This window comes from Octopus bimaculoides, chromosome 10 (genome assembly GCF_046866305.1).
Source record: "Octopus bimaculoides isolate indiv1 chromosome 10, ASM4686630v1, whole genome shotgun sequence".
NCBI lineage: Eukaryota > Metazoa > Mollusca > Cephalopoda > Octopoda > Octopodidae > Octopus > Octopus bimaculoides.
Window position 1 is genome coordinate 45,521,949 of NC_142937.1, and position 12,361 is coordinate 45,534,309.

Below are 12,361 nucleotides of genomic sequence, written 5' to 3' on the forward strand. Positions count from 1 at the left end.
CTCTTAGTCTAGTGAGTTTGTTGAACTGTAGAAGTTTTTAGTTGATTTCTGTAGCAACTGTGTCTTTGTGTTGTTGAACGAAACTAAGTTGTTATGACTATTGGACAGCATTTCCAAGGTATCTATTTAAAGAAGTAGTGCACATCTGTATTGTGGCGTCTAGGCAGCATAAGGAAAGTTAAGGTGTAATGAATGATGAAACCGTTAGAATGTGTATGGTAAGAAGTAAGAGTGATTGTGTAATTAATGTATAGAAACAATAGTTACTCATACAGAACACTACATTAACTCACTTCTCATATCTTTTCTGTTACATTTATCCAAAACTAATCTCATTCTAAGAAATTGACCCCAGGACTTATTCTTTGTAAGCCTAATACTTATTCTATCAGTAACTTTTTCCAGGATATATGAATCAAATATGAATAACAAAGAAGTACAATTCATTATAGCTGTTTCCAGTAACTCCTTTAATTGATTAATCAGAACATTACATCATTGCAAAGAAACCATTTTCATCAGATGAATTCATGATCTTCAAACATAAAGGACAGTTCAACTTATTCAACTGTGAATTTGTTAACTCTGTTGAATAAGTTGAACTGTCGTTTATGTTTGAAGATCATGAATAGTTTCTTTGCAATGATGTAATGTTCTCATTAATCAATTAAAGGAGTTGTTGGAAACGGCTGTAATGAATTGACACGTATACCGCTTTGTTACTAACTTATATATATATATATATTTATATATATCTTCATACATATATATGCAAGTGTATGTATGTGTGTGTGTGTGTGTGTGTATGTATGCATATATATATATATATATATATATATATATATATATATATATATATATATAAACAGTTTGCAATGTTTCATCAAAAAGGAGAATGACAAATTTCACTAAATTTGACTAGGGTGTTAGGAAACACCTACATTACTAGAAATAAGAGCTAAACCACTCTAACGTTGTAGTTAACGCACATGAATAAAAACATATACACTAACAGGGATCATAATCGTCTGAAAAGTGTCAATCAAGACTTCTTAATACTGACACGTCAGTTTTGGCAATTTCTGTAGTCTCATCAGTTAAGACAGCTCAATTGCCCGGCTCTTACAAGAGTCTCTAATTTATGTATATATATATATATATAGATGTTGAGCCTCACAGAGATGACAAGGGACCAAGATGGCTGCCAGTTTGCTGTGCTTGAGAAGACATGTCAAGCTATGTAAAACCATGGCTATTCATACATATGGGCATGTCATCTATATCCCTCTCTTAGCCAAGAGATCCTAAGCTCGTAGGCTTGTGAATGCTGGTGCCATGTAAAAGTGCCATGTACAAAGCACTCATGCCAGTTCCACATAAAAATGTCTATGCCAGTGCCACATTAAAAGCACCCAGTATACTCTGCAAAGTGGTTGACATTAGGAAGGGCATCCAGCCATAGAAACCATGCCAAAACCGACAAACAGAGCCTGCACAGCTCTCTAGCTGGCTAGCTCCTGTAAAATCGTCCAACCCATGCCAGCATGGAATTTGAGAAAATCAATTTTCCATCTATCTGTAGACTTTATGGTTCCCATGCACCTTCCACATACAAACTCTACCTTCTCTGTTAACCTTCCTATTATTCCACTTCATGCATCCATAGCTTGCACTGGGTACACTGTATGGAATTCCTGCCTACACTTTTCTTACATATGAAGTAGGGCCATTTACCTGAAAGCAGGGTAGGGTTTTGTCTGTTTTCTTGCATACTAGAATCTTGGTCTTTGCTAAGTTAACTTTAGCCAAATACTTAACCTACAGTTTTCTAACTATAAAGATAGTGTCAGTAGTGCTTCTCCCCAGTACAAAGCAAAACTCATTTCATCTAATCTGATTCTGTTCCTAATCAACTGGGCTATAACTCTTTCTGCAACTTTCATGACTTGGTCCAGCAATTTTATACCTCCTATAATTACTTCTATCTGAGGAATATCCCTTACCCTTGTAGTGGCTGACTATAATGCTTGCTACACCAGTCATTGGGGATTAACTGTACAGATGATTAGACCATATCCTACTCTGCTAGATATTTTAAGCATTTCAGTAGTAACACTCAATGGAGTGGGGATTTTCCCTCTCTTTATAGCCTTAATAACCTAATCTATCATACTGCTGTTGACTTGAATAGCTGGTCCCTCTATTGGTTCATGTAGGAGAGGCTCTCTTTCTCCCATTCATACTCCACATTTAATAGCCTTTCATAGAGGCACTTCCATGCCTCTTTCTTTTTAGAGTCACTAAGTACAAACATACCACTATCCATCCATGCACATTTCTCCCCAACAACATCTCGATTTTCTCTGTTACACTGTCTAGTGATCTGGAAAACCTCAAGTCTCTGATCACCACAGTGTAAGACATTAGTAAACCTATTCCTTTCTGCTTCTGCCCTTGCTAGGTAAACCTGTTGCCTAGCCTCCTACTTAGCTACCTGATATAGCTCTCTGCTGCCTCCATTTCTTCAGTCTTTCCAAGCCTCTTCCCTGAGAGCCTCAAGCTGAACACCGACAGCTACATCCATGCCCTGAGCAAGGTGGTGAAGCCCTGGATCAACTGGGTAGCTGCAGGGAGGCCATACATTTGACAGCAAGACTCTTCACCCTACCACATCAGCCACAAGATCCAGGCCTTCGATCACACAACACCTCACATTTGGCCTCCCAACTCACCTGACTGCAACCCCCTTGATTTCTTTGTGTGGGGTGCAGTGGAAATAGAGACCAACAAATCCAGCTGCAACACAAAGGGTGAGCTGAGAGCCAGGATTACCAGGGCCTTCAGGGGCCTAAAACAGGAGATAGTGACAAAGGCCTGCGGCTGGTTCCAAGGTCACCTGGAGGCTGTCATCAAGGCCAAAGATGGGTTCATCAAGTGAGATTAACAAATGTCATGAAAACAAACAGTCACAAATTTGAATATATCTCAAAAAATAAAAATGTTTTATTTTTTTCCTGAGACAGTCATTATGCGAGCAAATACTCTACCCACCCAATATATAGAGACATACATCCTGCCTTCCCATGCTATTTTGTTAGATGTTTATCATGCCCTCTCATGCTGTTTTATCACACATTTGTCAGTTCCATTTTTAGAAGTTTCACTTTTTTTTTTAGAAGTTGCAACCATGTGACTTGGTAGTTCACAATGTACCTTCCCATTCCACACCTATACAGGAAGTCTTTCTCTTGGAACCTCCCTTCTATATCAGAAACCTGCACAAAAAGCTTTCTTCCACCTCCCGTTGACATCAGACCATTCGCAGCAACAGTAGTACTACTACTACTACAATAACATAAAAACAGCATTGCTAGCTTACTAGCATCAGAGATATGACAAGTATGCATGCCAATGGGCCAATTATCTTATCTTGTATACTACATCCTCCTCTTCTGGTAGATGTGGTAAGTAGAGTTAATTAACAGTGCTATTTCATCCTTGGGATCTTTTCCTTTTGGCCGGCACATAGAAAAATTAATTTTTTGTAACTAAACATTCAAATTTCATATACTGATAGAATGTATCATTTAAAACATCATTTACTCTTGGCGTTTTTAAGAAAATTCTTCATTTCGAAAGTTATTTCTTGTTAAAGTTGTCGTATTTTGGTAATTTCAACCAATCAATGACGTCTATTGAGGAGAAAACAATTACTGCTGTGGTTTGTCAACAAGACGTTCTGGCGGTGTAAATGTACTTTTTCACTGTTATTTATGACATCGTTCATGCATTTGTACTGGTTTTAGCTTTAGGGTTTTAGGGTTAGGGTTTTAGGGTTAAGGATAGGGTTTTAGAGTTAGGGTTTTAGGGTTAGGCTAGGGTTTTTTCAGCTACTATTTTCGGAAAGACATTTTTGCTCTCCTCCCCCTCCAATTTCTTCATTTTTCACATTTTTCCGTAACTCTAACCCTAAAATCCCAACCCTAACACTAAGCCTAACTCTAAAACCCTAACCCTAACTTTAAAACCCGAACCCTAAAGCTCAAACTAGTACAAACGCATGAACGATGTCATAAATAACAGTGACAAACAAAATATTTACCGCCGATAGTTTTTGTTGACAAACAACGGCAGTAATTTTATTCAAGGGAAAAGATCCCAAAATAAGCAATTTCGAAAACTCTAAAACAAAACAAAAATACTTCCACAAACAAAATAAATTGAAAAATTTTTTTAAATAACTAATAACTGAATTGATTAAACTATATACACGTATATCTCAAATGTAAATATATCAGAAATAACAGTGACAAGTACATTTACACCGCCAGAACGTCTTGTTGACAAACCACAGCAGTAATTGTTTTCACCTTAATAGACGTCATTGATTGGTTGAAATTACCAAAATACGACAACTTTAATACAAAATAACTTCGAAAATGAAGAATTTTCTTAAAAACGCCAAGAGTAAATGATGTTTTAAATGATACATTCTTCCAGTATACGAAATTTGAAAGTGTTTAGTTACAAAATATTATTTTTTCTATGTGCCGACCAAAAGAAAAACATCCCATCCTTGTATAAACAATAGTGTATATCTCACCCTCTTCTTCTGGTTGATGCAGCAGATGTAAAGTGTAAGATAACCTACATGAACTTATATATGTCTGGCAAATGTCAATGCAAACCTTTTAGATGCAGAATGCTGTCCCTCATCCACCTGTTCCCTCCCTTACCCTTAGAGAAAGGACAAACTGAAAGGTAGGTCTGGTGAGATTGTCAAGATACTGGAGTGAAGGCATGTAGGCATGTTGCATTCAAGAAGTAAGGTGGAGGGGACCTTCTTCTGTGTAGGTAATAGTGATAGGATTGGTGGTGTAAGTATACTTCTTGTTGAGAAATGGGTTGATAAGGCAGTCAGAGTGTGTGAGAGGATACTTAAGCTTAAACTAATTTTACAAAGTGGAACAGCAACTATTATTTTTGTCCTGTCTGCACTTTTCAACCGGAGTGTCAGATGATGAGGAAGATTGACTTTATGACACCCTTTTGCAGACTACCTCATCAACAAATGACAGTGATCTTCTCTTCATGGATTGTGACTTCAATGAACATATTGGGCAACATCCAGGTGGCTTTTTATGGGTTGCATAGAGGGTATGGAGTCAGAATATATATATATATAAAAATACAAACATATATTTACATATATATATATATATATATACAGACATACACACATATATACATACATGCACACACACATATACATTGACAGATAAACAAGATCTATGCCAATTTTTCAGACACTGATGGTTCAGATCCTCTTATGATCTATACTAATTTACAAGCAGGAACTTCAAATTCTTGCAGCTGCCACACTAGTATACTGGGTGACCCACAGATCATGTTAACAATGCACTTGCCAGTAGTTGATACTTCAAGATATTTTTAGTCTATTTTGCTTAAATTTAACCCTAGCTTTGGCTTCTAAGAGAGATGAGGTGGACACCAGTGGTGTCCATATCAATTTAAGAGAAAGATGAACTGTTAAAAAAACTGGACTATAATGCTTCAATAAGATTTGTGGAAATTATGGTTTTGGTAAATCAATTGTTTATGATGAAAGAAGCAAAGGGGAAAACTATTGAAATTATATACAAACAGTGATTCCAAGAAATGAAAGTGCATTAGAAAAACAATGAAATTTAGTAAGAGTAGTGAGTCCAATTGAGTGACGATGGAATGGTTTTGACAAAAGTGGAGTGATTGAGTGGAATTATCAGGTATGATAATAATGGAGCAGGTTCAGTTATTCCATGAGTGTGATCATAGTGAAGGATAACTTCAGAGGTTCAAGAAGCATAATGTAATTTTCTTCAATAAAGTGTGAAGAAAAGCAGTCTGCAAGCCATGAAGGATCTACGGAGTATGTGAATGAATTTGTGAAGCTCATACCTGATGAATAAATACTTCAGTCTTGAGAAGGTATATAATGCAGATGAAACTGTATTATAATGGCAATGCACTCTTAGGAAAGCATTAAGAATTAAAGATGAAGAAGCACCTGCAAAACTCAATCTAAGGACAGGTTTACCATCATAGGGTGCTCAAATGAAGCAGGTACACACAGATGAAAACCTTTGTTGAGAGAAAAAAGAAAATGTCCTTAGGCCTTGAAAGGTGTCACAATTTATGCAGTAACATACTACATAAATAAAAATGGTTGGATTACAATCAAGACTACCATAGAATGGTTTGAAAAAATTTCTGTACCAGAAGCCAGAGCACTCTGCAGCTATAGACCTGCTAAATGATTGCAAAACTCTTATTCTGGACAACTGTTCACCATACTCCAAAGATGAAACTCTGTGTAAGAAAAATGTTTATTTACCACCCAACTGTATGTCACTTGTCCAACAACAAGACCAAAAAACTGCACTCTCTAAAAGTTAACTATCACTCAATTTTCATTAAACATATATTAGATGCAATGAATATCGGCAAGTCTGTACCAACAGTTATTAAAGAATTTAATGAGGAAGATGTTCTTTGGTTCATTACTAAAGCATGAGAGAATATGGAAACATCTATGCTAAAGAAAGCCTGCTTTAATGCTTGAGAATGCACCTAATAAAAATGATAATGATTTTTTTAAGTTTTCATATATCAAACAAAAAACTGTGGTTCACAAGTTGCAGGAGTATGCAAAAAATACTAGTAGGACCAAGGATGTACCAAATAATCTTAATGAAGAAAATATGGCCGAGTAGATGAATATCAACAAAGGAACACCTGTTGTACATCACTTTTCAGACTTAGAAATGATAAATGCTGTTCTACCTCCTGACAAAAATATAGAAAGTGATAAAGACGACAACGATGTAGATGAAACAGACGCAGTTAAAAGACTCTCCTGTGATAAGTTAAATGAGTTGGTGAGTGAAATAATCAGGGGGCTAGAGCAATTCAGTGCCTTTATAGAACTAAAACTATGATATTTGCACTTATTGCATGAAAAATTACACTAGAAAAGATCAAAACAGAAGAAGCAACTTTGCTTGGATAAAATACTTAAAAAGATAGCCAAAAAGAATGTGAACAGTAATTAGTAAATTTGCATTTAATTTGTTAAATAATCTTGTTTAATTAATCCTGTTTCACAGTACTTTACAAATTAGAGCATTAATAAACTTGTAACATTTATACTAAGTACTTGCATTTCATCTAATTATTGAAGTAAATTTAGGTGCAGACGTAGCTGTGTGGTAAGAAGCTTGCTTCCCAACCACATGGTTCTGGGTTCAGTCCCGCTGCATGACACCTTGGGCAAGTGTATTCTACTATAGCCTCAGGCCAATTGAAGCAGAAACTAACAGAAATCCAATCCATTGTATATATATATATAGTATATATATAAATGTGTGTGTGTGTCTGTTGGTGTGTTTACATCCCCATAACTTAACAGTTTGGCAAAAGAGACCAATAGAATAAGTACGAGGCATTAAAAAAAGAAGTCTTGGAGTCAATTTGTATGACTAAAACCCTTGAAGTTAGTGCTCCAGCATGGCCGCAGTCAAATGACTGAAGCAAGCAAAAGAATTGTTTTTAATTTACAGTGTGTCGACCAAGATAACTACCCCTGGTTTGGAAAAAATCAATAATCAAGAAAGGTTTTAGAACCAAAGATTCTGAAAAATCAATGTAGTTGTACATAAATATGGAACAGGAATGGCTGTGTGACAAAGATTACTTCATAATCATATGGATTCAGGTTCAGTCCCACTGCATGGTACCTTAGGCAAGTGTCTTCTACTATGGCCTTCAGCTAACCAATTCCTTACAAGTGAATCTGGTATGTGTGTGTGTGTACATGCATCTCTTTGTGTTTGCCCCAACCCCCATCACTTCACAACAGTGTGAGTTTGTTTATGTGCCTGTAGCTTAACAGTTTGGCAAAAGAGGACAGAATAAGTAGCACACTTAAACAAATAAGTACTCTTCAGTCAATCTGATCAACCAAACTACTTCAAAGCACGCCCACAACCTAATGATTGAAGCATACATATATATATGTAGTGATTCAACTGCACCTTACGAACCGAGTTGACTGGCATAAGTTACAACTAATATATTATGCTCTATTTGTTCATATTTATTCTGTTATTTTGTTTGGGAAATATTTTTAGTTTACTGCATTTATGCTGTTATCCATAGGCCTCAGCACTAGTGTAGCTAGAGTGTGTGCTGCCCAGAGTGACCCTTCTGTTTGCCACCACTGGACCCTGCAAAAAATACATATTGCCTACAGCAATAACCTAAAACAGGATGAAAAGTGCTGCCCAGAGTGAACAGCTCCAACACCCTCCCACCACCTCCAGCTATGCTAGTGGGCGTCAGTGGCATATTTAGAGGTGCCATCGGCATGGTTTTATTATATCTTGTGACTTGTGTGATTGAAGATTTGATTGATACTAATCTTGTATAACAACAGATTTCAATATGCCGCCTATACGAGCGTAAAACATGTTCCATAGTATGTATATCTGGTCAGATAAGAAATTCTTGTAAGAATAGATAAGTTTTCTAGAATGTTTCTTTGTAATACAGATCTGATCTATATATCAAACATAAGTTGAAAAATATACTTATCTTTATGCAGTTCTTTCTTGATTTCCTATCATGCTATTTGTTCTTACTTATGAATACAGTAAATATACTTGTACAGCTTGTGTACAATAATGTCACGACTTTTTTTGACAATTTCTAATAAATAAGCTAGTACTGTATTGTAATTTTTATTACGCAGATCATTTTGATGTCCGCCAATGTTCAAGTGACTGAGGGCTGCAGGTCGATGCTGCTAAATTCAGCCGACATGCAAGTCTGGGTATTCATGTCATGATTTATTGCATGCTTTGTCTTTTCTTTACTGATGTTTGCGCCATACCCACCCTACCATTTTGTGTGAATAGCAAACTAATTTTTTTTATTTACTTTAATTAAAAAACTAATAAAATGTAAAGTGGTTTAATCAAACTCATTAATCACTTAATGACATTTTACTTTTCTTCTTCTTTTTTCACGTATATCATTATCTGATTTTTTTTTTTTTTTGTCAGCACTTTAAACATTGTGCAGAATGTCAGGACCACCAGCTAAGAAATGATGCCATTCAACTGATGAGATTAGAAGAGAATTTCAAAAATACTGGACTGAAAAGATTGCTATGATTAAGAAAAACAATAAAGCATTATGTATTTTCTGTTCTAAAACTGTTGTTTGTAGAACTCCTTCTGTAAAAAAGCATTTTGAAAGTGTTCATAAGAACTTAACCAATTAAACTGAAGAGGAACAAGGAGAATTAATTTCTTGTGAACTCAGCAAAACAAAAAAACAGGCTGATACTTTTATAAGCTTTATCTCGGGCAAGCCCAGTTCCAAATTAGCTGCTGCTAGTTTTGAGGTTTCAAAAGTTATTGCCCAGCATGGAAAGCCACTCAGTAATGAGGAGTATATTAAAGAAGCTTGGCTAGAGTGTGTACCTTTCCTTTTTGACAATTTTTCAGAAAAGGAAAAGATTATTCAGCACATTAAAGAATTGTCTGTGAGTAGGAAAACAGTTAAGGAAAGAATACTTAAGTTGGAGAAGAACACTTCTGAACAATTGACAAAAGATTTGTCTTCATGTAGGTTTTTTTTCTATTCGTATTGATGAAAGTTCAGAGTACGGACATTACATCATCAGCTAGGTTAGCCACTTTTTCTCGATTTTGTGAAGGTGATGAATTATGTGATGAGACGGTTGCCCTTCTTACACTGTCTGAGCATACTACGGGGGCTGAAATATGTAAAGCAACAGTGAACGAATTGTCTTCTCAACAAATTGACATTTCAAAAGTAGTATCCGTCACAACAGATGGTGCCCCCAGCATGACTTGTGAGAAGGTAGGATTTATAAACCCGTTTGCAAAAGAAGTTGGTCACACACTGATAGGTTTTCATTGCATCTTACATGAGGAGGTTTTATGTGCAAAAGCTGGCCTGAAGGAACTTCAGGAAGTGATGCAAACTGTTACCAAGGTTGTTAATTACATTTCTGCTCAGGCTTTGAATGAGAGACAATGTCAAGTTTTACTGAATGAGGTAGAATTTGTGTACAAAGGACTGAAAATGTACAACAATGTTTGATGGCTTAGCTGAGGTTTGGTTCTGAAACGATTTGTTGAATGCTTAAATGAGATAAAACTTTTTTTGAATGATCAACATGTTTCTCACCAAGAACTGTCTGACATCATGTAGGTTTGTAAACTGGTGTTTTTTGCAGATTTTTGTGAACATTTGAATGACTTGAATGTTAAATTACAGGGTTCCAGTATGACACCTGATGTTATGTTTGGTTACATAAAGGCTTTTGAAATGAAACTAGACGTTTTTAAGAAGGATGTGGACAATGAGAGATTTAGATACTTCCCAAACCTAAAGAGGTACATCAATGATCTCTCAAAAGATGACAGAACATTATCAAGTCAACTGTTGAGCAGTATTTTACAAGGTTTGCTAAATTCAGGGAACTGGAAGAAACAGCAAAATTCATGAAGTTTCCAGACATTATCAAACTGGAAGAACTAAACTTACAAATGTTTTCATGGATAGACATGGTTGATTTTGAAATGCAGTTGATTGAATTTCAAAGTAGTTCAATTTGGAAGTAAAAATTTATTATTGACCTTAGAGTTGACTTAGAAAATATTGAAAAAAAGCGATTAGAGACAGGAGTACCAGAGAGGAGTGTGGAAAACAAATTATTAAGGACTTGGGATGCCATTCCAAAAAATGTTTCCAGTTTAAAAAACTTTGCAACAGCACTAACATATGCCTGTGAATCCCTGTTCTCAGTGATGAACTTTGTTAAGTCTTGTAATAGGAGTAACCTGACGGATGAAACTAGTAGTACATGCATATCTCTGAAGGTTATGAAATATAAACCCGATACAAAATCTCTGTCATCAGTGATGCAGCAGCAGAAGTCCCACTGATAATACTGTATATACATGTATATCTAAAGGAGTCAGCAAGTTTTCTGTCAAACTGATATTTCATCTGACTGATGTTTTCTTTTGAAAGTGGCAAAGGTTGTCTGCAAGTTTTCTGTCAGATTGATATTTTATCTGATGTTTTCTTTTGAAAGTGGCAAAGGTTCATTGCTGTTTAGATGTAACTTTGAAGGTGAATAAATACATTTTCCATCATTATATACTGTGTTTTACTACTCTATGATGATTTTTTTTATCATTTATTAAAACAGTTCTTAACATACACTTTCTTAAGTAGTTTAGTATGTTCTCCAAAAAATTTGGTTGGCACGTGCAAGAATTTTGTGTCAGAGATGTTGCCAGATTTGGCACGCACTCTCAAAAAAGGTTGCCCACCCCTGCTCTAGGGTATCTGACAAGTCATAAATTTCCTTGGTGTATTATAATCAAATGAATAATAGCATACGATGGATAACTGTCAGCTCATTACAGCTGTTTCTTACGTAACATTTTAATAGAAGAATGAGAACATTACTCCATTATAAAAGACTAATCATCAGATGAGAAGTAATTTTACAAACAAAAGAATATCCCAAGAATACAGCAGGTATTTGGCTGAAGTCTGTCGAGGCCAACTATGAAATGAGAGAATGACCAACTATGTTGGCCGTTCAGGTTAAGAATATAGTTCTTGAAAGTGTGTAATATGATCTCTATGGTCAGCGATTCAGGTGAGAAGGAATCTGTTAGACTAGATCATAGGCAGACTGGAGTGGAGTGTAGGTGATAATTTATTATAGTAGGCTTAGAGCAGTGGGGAGTAAGGAGAGGTCATAAAATAAATTAAGGATAAAGCAAAAATAAATGATAAATAAATCAAACATAAGAATGAAGGAAAAATGAAAAATAAAAGCATACAAGCCAATCAGGCATAGGGTCAGGGTATAAGAATCTCTAGCTAATACTAAATGACCAAGGGAGGTGGACAGAGATACACAGAATTTAGGGGTATTCAGTGGATATTGGTTGAAAGTTAGGGGAGGGTACAAAGGCAATCAAATAACAAGATCGAACTTTTATGGAATTGAAGTTATAGTAAAGTAGAGTGCAACCTATCAATAAGGAGTTTAAATAATTTAAAGAAGGATGGGGTTATATAATGAACTCTACCTAGTACAGAGTTTGAGTAATTAGCAGATCGGATTTCAAGGAAAGCCAGCAGTAGGCAGTAGTCTAATGATTAACAATATGGAATGTTAAACGGTTGGCAATGATATTAAAATTGGATGGTATAATTACCTTTGTATGAATCAGGTGAAGCAACT

The 12,361-nt window shown here is 35.7% G+C and overlaps 1 protein-coding gene across 1 annotated transcript in view; it reads right to left on the reverse strand.

Annotated features, from left to right (window-relative positions):
- LOC106867845 (inactive rhomboid protein 1) overlaps positions 1 to 12,361 on the reverse strand; it is an 88,090-nt gene that overhangs the window by 70,714 nt on the left and 5,015 nt on the right. The gene's annotated exons all lie outside the window — the stretch shown is intronic.